Consider the following 13,572-nt stretch of genomic DNA (forward strand, 5'->3'; position numbering starts at 1 on the left):
GTCCACTGCAGGACATAGGCCTTTTGTAGGGACTTCCAAACATCACGATACTGAGCCGCCTGCATCCAGCGAATCCCAACGACTCGCTTGATGTCGTCAGTCCACCTGGTGGGGGGTCGACCAACACTGCGTATACTAGTGCGGGGTCGCCTAGTTGGTTATAACCATTTTAATTAAATAAAACCATTTAATATTTTAAAGGTCCACTAGGTTAGGACTAGGTCTACCCCCTTAATGAATACGAGATATGTAGTTTAGTTCCACCACGCTGATCCAATGCAAGTTGACGGGCTTAGTGTTTGATGCAATCTTATTGTGATTGCATAATATTCACTATTAGTCATTGCTAACTAATCTAAAATTACTGATTAGTGTGTTTGACACTGATTTTCGTTAACAACGGTGTTTAGGGAATACGAAAAAAGTGGTGGTTATTGATTTCATGTTAATTATTTTAGGTAATGGTAGTTCAAGAATTTAAAATTTTACGCCAACGCCAACCCGTATTAGAGCAGCATGGTGGGTCAAACCTCAATATACCCTCTCCTATAAGGTTTGATTAAACAAAGTCGAAAGCAGTAATATGAGTAAACAACCTTTGGTGTACCTACCTACTAGATTATATTATAACATCTTTCCAAAATAATATACAATTAATCGAATAAAACAACGTTATTAAAAATATAATAAGTAATAAAATAAACCCAAGTTACAAGAGTACAAACATTAATTAGGTGCGAACAATAAAAAAACAATAATTTATTAATCTATTCTATTCCAATTCAAAATATCATGAAATATATTAGCTTAATTATAGTACGTATTATGCATATTATGAGAATATCAAAATGTTTCAAATATCAAACTCTTGCAAATAAGCATCTAATAACAGGTTACAGCCATACACCGGAGCTTTGTAATGGCGTACTGTTATTAAAATTAAATTAAGCAAAGATTACCGCTAAACGACCACGAGTCGGTTAATCTATCAACCGTTTACATATTGCTAACAGACGATCCAATTTGGTCGGTTTGGAGCTCCAATTTGAACAGTTCCTTCTGACTTTTGAAGAATTCACTTCAAAAGACAGATTAATTCGATGTAACATGAACAATTCGTTAATGAACAGTATGCGATGACGAGTCGGCTAATCTATCAACCGTTTACATATTGCGAACAGACGATCCAATTGGGTCGGTTCGGAGCTCCAATTTGAACAGTTCTTTTTGATTTTTGAAGAATTCATAATAAAAGTAAGATCAATTTGATTTAACATGTACAATTTATAAATAGTACGCGATAACGAGTCGGATAATCTATCAATCGTTTACGTAACGTAAAAAGACGATCCAATATAGGTTTGTTCAAAGCTTCAAGTAGCCATCGATTTCATTTTAAAACTCAAGCAAATTCAATGTAACTTGTACAAAACATTTATTAAATATAATCATATCATGTGAGTCGACTAATCTATCAACAAATTATATAGTGCTAACAGACGATCCAATTTCGTTGGTTATGAGCTCCATTTGCCAAGAAATATTAGTATAGATAATTAAAAATACAATAAATATTCACTACAGCGCTTAGATTGAATGTTGATTGGATTGCGGTCGGACCCAATTAAGTTGGGTCGTCTGTGTGTACTACAACGTTTTGCTCCACAAGAATTATGAAGTAAGGAAAGAAATAATACACGCTTTCTGCAAATTGCACGCTCCGAAGTTAACGCTGATGGGTCGAGAGTGTACGCATACACATATTTTAATGTTACTTAATAATCGTGGGTTAAATATGAAAATTGTGTCGTAATTACTGGTTGAAAACTTTGATTGCACCTACTGAGATGAACCTTAGTTGGTTCTACGCACGATAATGATGAAAATATGAAATCAATTGAAACAATGATTTAAATATGTAAGTTTATACTTGTAAACTATTGCATTGTGTGCAGTAAGATTTTCTGGGTCCCCTCTTTGTAGATACTTAGGTACTTTTATTTTTTTTTACTGTCATTTATTTATTAATCTTTTTTTAATTTTTAACAATGTTAATCTAAAAATATAATATAAAACACTTTTTAAAAAAAATTAACCCTCCCGCTGCGGGATATTTGAATGCCCAAGCAACCGGTGTGAGTGAGAGCAAGCTCCAGAGTGAGGAACCTCCTCACAATACGTGCCGTCTCAAGAATCACTGCCTTCTGTATCCGACTCTTGATCCAACAGTTTAGTGAAAGCTTCTTGAGATGTTGTTCGAAGCTTTTTGCTATAAGACCATTAAATGAAATGATTGATTATTAAAATAAGTAATGTAATAAATACACTTATCAACTATTGCATTGTGTTCTCAGTCTTAGGGTCCTAGTTCATCCTCTTTTAGATACTACTTCTCTATATTATTATATTGGCATTTATGAACATATTAAGTAAAATTAAAGATGTACTTACTAAAAAGCTTATTTTCAAATCTCTTAAAACAAAGATATCTACAATCATAAATTAAAAAATATCTGTATTACAAATATTATTTACCGTTTTAAGTTGAGATTATTTGTTTGATAATTTATAAATGAATATGTACATTTTTAAGGTAAATCATCCGCTTTGAATTTGTTTCTTTTTATTATTTTTTATATAACTTTGATTTTATTTTAACTATGAAATAAACTTAAAAGAAGCTTAGCTTTCTATCCTAGAAAATCGAATGAAAATTGAGAACCGAGTTATACTTGTTTGCTGTTAAGATTAAGGTTACGAGGGTTCCAAACGTGCCTTGGTCCGAGAAGAACCCACAACAAACTCAGCCAAATCACATAAATTAGAATGCATAAACTCGACTTTTTTTAAGAAGGAAATAGATTAACCGGATACACTTGTTAACGATGTCTTGACATTCTGTAATATTGCAATACTCAACCTTTGTCATCAACTGAAAACATGATGATAAAGACCTCAGACCAATTATTGTATAGGACCTGCCTCGCTAGACCTTACTTTTCTGCCAAAGTATATGATCAACGATCTAATGCGATTATAGAAACTGTCTCTATAGTATCGATGTTAAATAGTTATAATCGTGTTCGTCGGTTAAAGAGCTCCGTAAAAATACCTTTTTGTGTAATTGAATTGTGTAAAAAGCAAAAACATCTAGTTTAGTATAAGATATATACCAAATCTAAGCTCGTTTTCTTCAGAAAATGACAGACAATTTTGTTCGTGACCATGAGTGCGATACAGGTCCTTCTATAATTAGTCTGAGATAAAGACACAATATGTTATTATGTTAACAAACATTCCCTCTTTCGGAGTCTCGAAGTAATGGCTCTACGTAACTTGTGGAGTGCGTTGTAAGTTATAACTTGAAGTTAGGGCGATCTCTACAATTATAACGACATTAGCAAATGTCAGACGTCATTACAAGGCCACTGCGTTAGCCACCCACGGCTGCTCGGTATAGGGTTGGCACTTTTATAATAATAGCAAATGCCCCGTTAAAAAAAAAAAAATTCTTTTGTGCATTAAAGTATAAATAAAATAAAGAATAAAACCAAAATCAAGTTAGCAATCGTTAGTTGTCTGTGGTTTAGTTGCGCGTAGTTCACTTACCCGTGAGAATACGGGATCTACGCACAACTAGACCATAGACAACTAACGATAGCTAACTTGTTTTTTTTTTATTTTATTTATACTTAAATTCACAAAAGAAAAACAATAAAAAAGAAAATAAAGTAAACAAGTATGTGAAACGGCGGTCTTATTGCTTTTATCAATAGGTATCTGCCAGACAACCTTTGGATTATGCTATTTTAATTCTAAAATAATGAAAAAAAAAGAACCGTTCCAAACTAGGTAGCCTTGGTGTAAAATTGTACCTTTATTCCAAGAAAAATTTACTATACATCAAGAATAAATGCATGCAAATCAAAATATAGAAAGAAGTTTTAAAAAATACGCGGACTTAATATCTTAAATGTATCTAAACTCCGAATTTCCTTTTTTGAAGTCAGTTAAAAATTATAAATATCTTATTTTGCAAAAACTGCGAACCCCAAGTGACAAAAAAAGCATCTACAATATTTTTCAAAGTAGTGACAACCCTAATTTCAAATTAAAACGCTAATTACTCATACGCAGAACCTTCTTTAAATGGCATAGATAATGTAGATACCAATGAATACTTATCTGCAATCAATTTAAGTACTTAAGAATATGAAATAGGGCTCATTACTGCGTGAGGTATTTTAATAGTTACATTTTGCAATAGTTAGGGTTGTCACTGTTGAAGGAGAATTATACTTTTTTATATAATATATTATGTTATATAGATATTCATTTATATTTTTGGCTCACTCTATAACTTAGCTGGAGAAATTATTTACCTAGAAGATGAGAGTATTTACCATAATTTTTCATTCTGAATTAATTTCGTTTTCATTGTTTTTTTAAAATATATAATTAGAAAGTATTTTTGGATTTTCGATAAAAAATCATAATATTTTCATTATGACACTAATCAGACGAATATATAAAAGCGAAAGTTTGTGTGTATGTTTGTTACTCGTTCATGCTAGAACTACTGAACTTATTTAGCTGAGTATGAAGATGGATTATTTCCTGCATTACCAAAATAACTCTGAGAGTGAGAATTGAATTTCGTCCACTAGTTTTACTTTTTTTTACTTTTACTGACAGAGACATTTACTTTTGTCTTTCTTTTACAGGTATTTTTTAATTATTTGACATATTTTTATCGCAATCACGGAGCACGCATCTAAAACGTTTATATTTACCTGCGCAGACCACTGACATTTTGGTTGAATTTACTTGCCGATGTCTTTGTTAAGTTTTTATTTAAAACACAATTACAAAGTTTTATCAAAGTGACAGCCCTAACATAGTTTAATATATGAAATATTATTCACAATATATCTTATATATGTCATTGGTTTCGCAACAAAGGCGAACGTTAATTAATATATAGTTTGTAACACACTCTGACATGTTTACAAGGAAATATGTCAATAATTATCTCCTAGTAAATAAAAATTAATGTTCTCTTTGTATGGATCGTTGGGCATTCCGTTTTCAAACTACCTTAAAAAAGAGGTTTTGTTTTAGACCCATAGATTCCGTAGAATATTTCTATGTAGGTATGACTGGGGCTTTTTAGTCATTACTCATTAGATTTCGTTATAAACGCGAACGTTTGTACGGATGTTTAGATGTTTGTTACTCTTTAACGCCGCTACTACTGAAGCTATTTCGCTGAAATTTGGAATGGAAATAGATTTTGCTCTGGATTGACACATAGGCTACTTTTTATCCCGAAAAAAATCATGGTTTGCGATTTGCGAAAACTGATGATTTTGATGATATGAATGTTTGTTACTCTTTCACGCCTCGACTACTGAACCGAATTAGCTGAAATTTGGTATTAAGATATATTATAGCCTGGATTAACACATAGGAAAAATCCATGGTTCCCGAGGGATTTGTGAAAAAACTAAATTCCACGCGGATGAAGTTGCGGGCGTCAGCTAGCAGGTATTATAAATAGGAAAGATTTGATTATTTGTTTGCATGGCTTTGAAACTACTGAACTGATTTGAAAAATTCTTTTACTGTTGGGTACCTACACTATTCCCGAATGCTATAGGCATATACTAGCAGACGCCCGCGACTTCGTCCGCGTGAAACTCGATATAACTTTCAACACCTATTCCACCCTCTTCTATCAATATTTTTGCATGTTTTATATACAGAATGTCCCGTAATTAATGCATAAAAAATGGGAATACGTTTTATTTTTGCAACAAAAACTATCCTATAACCTTCTACGTTTTATAATCTCAAATCGTACCAAGTTTCATTTGAATTCATTCAGAAGTTTCAGCCCGGTCAACAAAAAAAACACTAACACGCAGACATATAGGTAGATAAAAAATCGAAAAAGGACTCAAACGTTGGACCTAATGATTAGAAATTTCATAGGACCAACGAGGCAGACTTAACAAACTCTAAACAACTCAAAAGCACTATTACCTCTGCATTTAGCAGTTAAACTGTTTTCCAATAACTTACTTGTTTGTACATGATATTTTTTCACACATTCCAACACTAGAAAACTTGCAGACAATTATATTAACAAGTTGGAGAGCAAAAACTCGTTTGAAACTGTGCTCAGTCGGGAACCGAACACGCGATCCTGTCGTTAAACCTGCCACATTATGCGGTGCCTGTATGAACAATTACTGTGATGTTTGTTGTGGAGATATTAAATACTTTAAATATATGTTTGGGTTTAATGATTATTACTAACTTTTGCAACTATGTCAGCTTTGATACTATTACTTATAGTGCACTTCATAGATGCAAAAATGCGTTGCTTACCCTAAGATGGATTTATAACACGTAGATAGTGTGTAGTCGCAGGATTCGTAAGCCGTTTTATGTGCCCCGAAATGGGAGCCCTTGACACATCGCTGCGTTACGATAAGTGCGCTTGTGTGTAGGACGTAATCTCTGGATGTACTAAGCCGATTTTGAAAATTGTTTTACCACTAGAAAGCCACGTTATTTGTGAGTGTTATAGGCTATATTTTATCCCCGTATTCAACCCATACCTCTGACAGTCTACCGAAACGCTAAATCGCTTGGCAGTACGTCTTTGCAAGTAAGACGGTAAATTAGAAAATATTAAATACTAAATTTACCAGAGTTGGAATCGAACTCACGACCTCTCTTTTGAGTATCACAGCACTACCAACTGCACCAGAAATAACAGAACAGTAAAATTAAGAGACACCAAGATTTATGAAGTACAACACTACAACACTTATCCATGACCCGACCGAAGTGTCAAAAACATAATCGGTAGCTTTACGACGGAGATAGCGTTCCTTGACGTCCCTATAGATAACAACTATCGATAATTATTCTATCATTTAGTGAGGTACTTCTAACTTTTTTAAACGACTTCCAAAAAGGAGGTTCTATATTCAGCTGTATGTACGGTTTATTACTATGTACCTTACTTTCAGAGCATTATGCAATATGGATTTTTTATTGTTATCAGCCCATTGATTATTTTATACTATAGATCGTTTACGTCCCTACAAAATCACCGCAATAAGTGATCCGAATATAGGCAACTAGATTAGTTACATAAAGACCATTTGATGGCACACAGTACGATGACAGTTTGGTGACTGAGCTCAGATTTGCTAATTGGCCACCAGTTTTAACGTAACCACTTGCGTTCCGCGTATGACCTATCTACATCTTTCTTCTAACATCAATGCTTTTACGTAACTTTATTATGTTTACTATCAAAAATATAATGGAAATGACTAGGGTAAGGGTTGCCTATGAGATAGGCGCTTAATATGAGATAGTAAGGTATTGGTCCAAACTATTCACGTCAGTTATTTGGCGCTAGTGTCGCGAATCAAATGTGACAGTTTTGTTTTTACAGACAAAAATACAAATGGTCTCATAATTGGCATCCTTACCCTAATGACAAGCAGGCTAACTTTGACGTGTGTTGACTTACAAAATTGGAAATTCTATGTAAGAAATGTCATGTGCCTAATGACAAAACTTCGTGGATATCATGACAGTATGAATCGAAGGGTTGACAGAGGTAGGATGACATTTCTCAGTTGACTTAATGTTTATTTTAATAGTAAGATCCAAATTAGTGAAGAGGCAGGAATAACTGAACCGAAGGGTTAACGTGCTCTCGAGGTACAGGGTTGCAACATCAGCAATTTTCCCCCTCCGGGCTAAAAGCTCAGTATTTACAGCTCTACTCGGAACTCTAACCCACAAATATTGATTATGAGAGTTATTATCGACTATATTATCGTTTAACAGTAGCTATGAAGAAAAAGGATTAAGCAAAAGTTAACTAAACCGTAGATAGGTTATTAAACTACAGGTAGATACGCCTACCTGGACCATTTCGCTAAGTAAACCAATTACTTTGGACAAATAACTTCATAATTTATCAAACAAACCAGCTTAAATAACATTTCTGAACGTATATTTAAATGCGGGCCTCGATAATTAATCATAAATTTCCTCCCGACTCTAAACGTAAATCAAATCTAACTACCGATCTCGTTCCAAGATGGCCGCCTGCTGCAACATAACGAACATAAATAGTTTAATTTAAGACGCCTGTTAATCTCGCTCACTCAACAACAATGTCTCAAATTACATCCAATTATATCCCATTCAATCCTTTTAACTGAAATATTGTAAAAAAACATCCGGTAACAATCGGTGGTCATTAAGAAAAAAGGCGCGTAAAAGATTTGACGTTCGCTGCTACCAACATGTTTAACGATTAGTGATTCGTGCCTATCGATAAATGGTGTCTCGATAAACGAGATAATTTCGCATTGTGCATTTAAAGTGCGCAATTATTATGTCACTTAAACCGTAAAAGTTGATGATTACTACCATTTAAAACATTTAAAGTGTATAGTAATTACGCTATAAAGTAAGCAAAAAGCTAGAAACAGTAGGTGATTCTGCAGCTTATATTGTATTACAAGGATGCCAGATGCCTACACTTCGTTTTATTAGGTGATGAAGTTTAGTTGGAATCACATCGATTATCCTTGAGTGGTGAATTACATTATAGATTGAGTGTATATAATTAGTATCAATGAATTATGCTACCATACGATGTAATAAGTTTAAGCAATCAGTAGAACCAAGGTTTATAGGATCGAGGAAGCAAGATTTCCTTGAGGCTCGTATACCCATTGTGTTTTCGGTAGGCCATAGTAAACCTATGCAGAACGAAGTGGATTAGCAAGAAATTACGTCAAAAATGAATTCAAACAAGCAAAACATGTATAACATGTTTATTATAGTAATACAAAATTCAAATCTATTCATCTTTACGCATTTCCATAAGTTGTGTTCTATATGGGTATATTAAAATGATAATATGCATCAGCCTATCACGATTATTTATAGCCATTATTAAAAATTAATAAAGTGTTATGTTAATATTGTTAATTACGTTTAAACGTTTACTATAAATTAAACGTTTGTCTTACTGTGTAGGCGTTAATACTATGATTAGTTCAAATACATATTTACACCTAGTGAAAGACAGATTGATATCAATAATTAAAAAAAAATAACGAGCGAACAGAACTATCGATATAGACACTCGTTACTGGTCCCTTGAACCCATCACTAGGAAATAATCAAATTTGGAACAACAATGGCGCTGGTTGATAATCGCGGGCGTTCATTCCCGCCTCGTCACAAAAGTCCTTTGTCAAACCCTCAACCGCTTCCATATTACTTCTGTATTTTTTTTAATTCCCTTTAGAGGCAACGGCTTTGACGCGTTCAGCTTGTCCCGATTAAAATGATTTTTATTAAGCGGGGTTCATAAAAATAATATTGTTATTATAACAAGGGCCAATTGACACTAGGGGCTATGCGAGATGGTTATTTGTCGAGCGATATATTTTTTCTTTAACCGTTATATTAGTTATATCATTTTTTGTTGACACAGATAATGGCATTCTGCATTCGCGAGGGGATATCTGAACAGTGGCAAATAATTGTATAGGGGCGTTATGTTATTCGTTTTATGTAATTATACAATGGATGCCGAATCATTTTTTCATGGTTCATAAAAAAATAAATCGATTATGGATTTTTTTTAATTGAATTCTATATTCCTTAATTAATAAAGTTGATTTTGAAATTAAGAGTAGGTCATAGTTATATAGCAAGATGGTGGAACCTCAAGTTCAAATAAACTAAAGACAACGAAGAACTACTACTACCTACTATAAGTAGATATTATACCCACTGGTGCATCCAGTATAGTAGTTTTGGAGGAGCCTATCCCTATGGTAAAAAAAATATCAATAAATTTTTTTAAAACCCAATTAAATACTAAAACTGTCTTCTAATATGTCTTGCTAAGCATGTATTTAAATGATTAAAGTTACTAAAATTTTGTTACATTTTTTATAATAGTAAAGTCCAATAACGAAACATATTGTATTCGCCTGTGTTAATAGGTAATAGGAGTCGATAATAATGAGCAATGAAAGTCAAGCTACAAAAGGTATAACTGGTACGAGTTAAAAAAATCAAATTAAACAGACCACCTAATGAATAAAAATTTATCGAAAATGAGGATATCTACCTATAAAATTTATATTGTAAGTTGTTCTCAGAACTGGCTTCTGTTCAAAGCCTTACAATAAGATTAAAAAAAAACAACTATTTTTATTATTTTATAGCTGCCAACACTAAAATCATTTCTACACCTTCCAATTTAATATTTTTGATTAATCAGGAAGTGTCGAATCCGCTAACATTAATTAATCAATCACTGAATTACCATAGACAACATTTCAAAGATGGTGTGCAATAAAAATCGGTGTTCCTTTTTTAAAATTTTTAATTGTGAAATGTGTTTACCAATTAAATGTTTCTCTAATCACTACCCAGATTCGTAGCAATAAAATAGTTTATTGAATAGCGTGTTATCTTTATAATTAAGTTATCTCGTATATAATTACGACTAATGAAGCGATTGCAACAATGTATGGGGTTGGGGTTATCTTGGCGGAGGAGTAATTACCGACAACAGATAGTTGGGTGTTTTGCGTAATCAACCAGTGGGTACGGTAGTTTTAAGACAAGTTCTTGAGAATGGCTGGCTTTTTAAAGGTAGATTGGTCAGGAAACAGTGGAAAACTAACGCAAAAGCTACTATAGTAGAGCTTTTGCGTTTGTTAAGATTTAGAACTCGGACTTTTGATCAAAATGGAGGAGGAAACCATTGTGTTTTCATACTGATACTGATACAGACACTAGCCCTGCGGTTTTACTCGCGTTAATTCTGAAATAACCATAAAAAGTTTTAGATTATTTTTTGCGTTGCAAATTGAAAAGATTGGTCGGTTTGTTGATTGGTTTGTTGCAATGTGATTACGATGATTTAGCACCACACAACAGTTATCTATAGTAATATTATAAAGCAAAAAAGTCTGTTTGCGACAAATTTGTAAATGCGCCAGTGATAATACCTCATTAGGTTTTAAAATGTAATTCGTGGCGTGGCGTTCATTAATTTACGTTTTTAGATATTATCATCATAGACAAGAAAGAGTAATTACAAAATAGCTACCTATTGTTTTTACTGGTTTTACATCTCTGAGTTCTAACCCTTTTGTGCCTAAGGAAAAATCGCATGAATATTGGTCCATTTATTTGAGAGCTACGTGATATAATTATTATATACAGACACACATACATCTACCTAATTTAAACTTACAACAACACTCTTTAAACGTTGTAGGTTCAAAAGTTGAAGGTGATTATGATCATTTAAGTACCACAACAAAACAGTTAACATTATTAAATACCTAATTAGGTTTTATTAGGTTTAAAAATATAATTCGTGACGTCTCAAGAGCCGATACGATCTCATGGACACATAATATTTAACGTTTATAACTTATCATAGACAAGACAGAGTAATTACAAAATGGGTCTCGCGGGTCATGATACTACAGATAATGTTTAAATCAAAATAACTTTTTAATTAGGCGACATGATGCCAACATTGTAATGAAGTACTTACATGTTGATATTAAGTTTATGTGATTAATGTTAATTAATATTTATATCTTGAATGCACTGATTTAGTGCAAATGCACTTAGATTCTAAAATTGGTATACCTACTTAATAACTGAGTAATGTCTTGCTGGGCCAGTGACCCTGGCATGACGAAGTCCTAGGTTTGATACCTGTGCCAGGCTATCTAATATTGACCTCTATATTCTTCCAAGAAATATACGTGCTTCGGTAAGCAGGTTGAACGTGTCACTATAATTATCAACTATTTTTAAAGACACTGCTAATTTCTAAAATGCAAGTCAACTCATCATTTAATTTAATTGCTGTCGACTTTTTTTTTAGATTTTAATTGTGTCTTTATAATTTGTTGTACGCTGAAATTGTCAAATGCATAATTATCTGTGTATTAATAACAAATAAATGAATATGAATATCACTGTACAAAAAGTTTTTTTTTTAAGATTATTTGCCATATATATTTTTTTTAATATGACCAATATTCCCATGAAGTGACGTGATAGCCCATTGGATATGACCTCCGCCTGCGATTCGGAGGGCGTAGGTTCGAATCTGGTTGACATGCAACTCAAACTTTTCAGTTTCAGTAAAGAAAAACAGCGTAGACTAAGGCCTAACCTCTCTCATTCTGAGAAGAGACGCGTGCTCAACAGTGAGCCGAATATGGGTTGTTAACGATAAATTTTCCCATTCCTCTCCAACTAGTCGGGAAAAACTGTGCTAGGAGTGGGTACAATAGACTAACGGGGCAGGGATCGAACCACCACCCCTTGGTGATGAGTCCGCCCTTTTACCTACTGAGCTATTGAGGCTTCAATTATTATTTTATTAATGCCGGTCTGACCTAGAAACATTGTACTGATATAGCAGTAGAATCTTGACATCTATACCTACTAATATTACGGGAAGATAGTTTGTTTGTATGGTTGTTTAAACAAGCTATTTTTTTTTTATAATAAATATACTTAAACAATACACATCACTATCTAGCCCCAAAGTAAGCATACAGAGCAGCTTGTGTTATGGGTGCTAAGATAGTTGATATTATAATATTAATATACAATTATATACTACATATAAATACTTATATAATGTATAAATACACACAGACACTGGAAAACACTCATGCTCATCACACAAATATTTTCCAGTTGTGGGAATCGAACCCACGGCCGTGGATGCAGAAAGCAGGGTCACTACCCACTGCGCCACGTGGCCGTCTATCCCTTACCCTTATGTGTCTTTGTAATAATAATGGTTAAAAGGCGGTGCCAATCCATGTAATCTTAATTATATTTAAATAGTAACTAACTTATTTCAAATAATCTCTAATCATCATCATCTCCTTACCCTTATCCCACTTAAGTGGGGTCGGAAAAATATGTCAATCTTTTCCATTCGTCTCTATTACTCGTCAACTCATCATCCACTCCTTTTACACACATGTCCTCCTTCACACAATCCAACCATCTCTTCTTTGGCCTTCCTCTCCTCTTATGTCCTTCCACTTGCACATTCAACATTTTCCTAGTAATATGACTTTCCTCCCAAATAATCTCTAAATAGTAAATAAATTATTTATTTGGCTATAATATACGGTGCGAGCAAAGTCAAAATTACAATTATTATTAAATATGTGAAATTACTAGCGATTTAAACACTCATTTTTAATTTGTTTGTTAGTAACACAGATTAAAGAATCATAGGCAGATATAGCGCACGGAACACGATGGTGTCGAACGCGTTTGAATTACAAAATTCAAAAACTAATACATTCTCGAGTCAGTACGATACGAAGCGTCACATCAGTAATTTTCAATATTATTCAATAAAATGGAGTCTTGTGTTTTTAAACATTTTAAAAACAAAAACTAAAGTAATAAGATGGAGTATTTTTTATTGGTAATTATTGATTATTA

The 13,572-nt window shown here is 33.2% G+C and overlaps 1 protein-coding gene across 1 annotated transcript in view; it reads right to left on the bottom strand.

Annotated features, from left to right (window-relative positions):
* Positions 1 to 13,572, bottom strand: part of LOC112044014 (homeotic protein empty spiracles-like) — a 42,779-nt gene that overhangs the window by 21,741 nt on the left and 7,466 nt on the right. The window lies entirely within an intron of this gene.

The sequence above is a fragment of the Bicyclus anynana genome, chromosome 24 (genome assembly GCF_947172395.1).
Source record: "Bicyclus anynana chromosome 24, ilBicAnyn1.1, whole genome shotgun sequence".
Classification (NCBI taxonomy): Eukaryota; Metazoa; Arthropoda; class Insecta; order Lepidoptera; family Nymphalidae; genus Bicyclus; species Bicyclus anynana.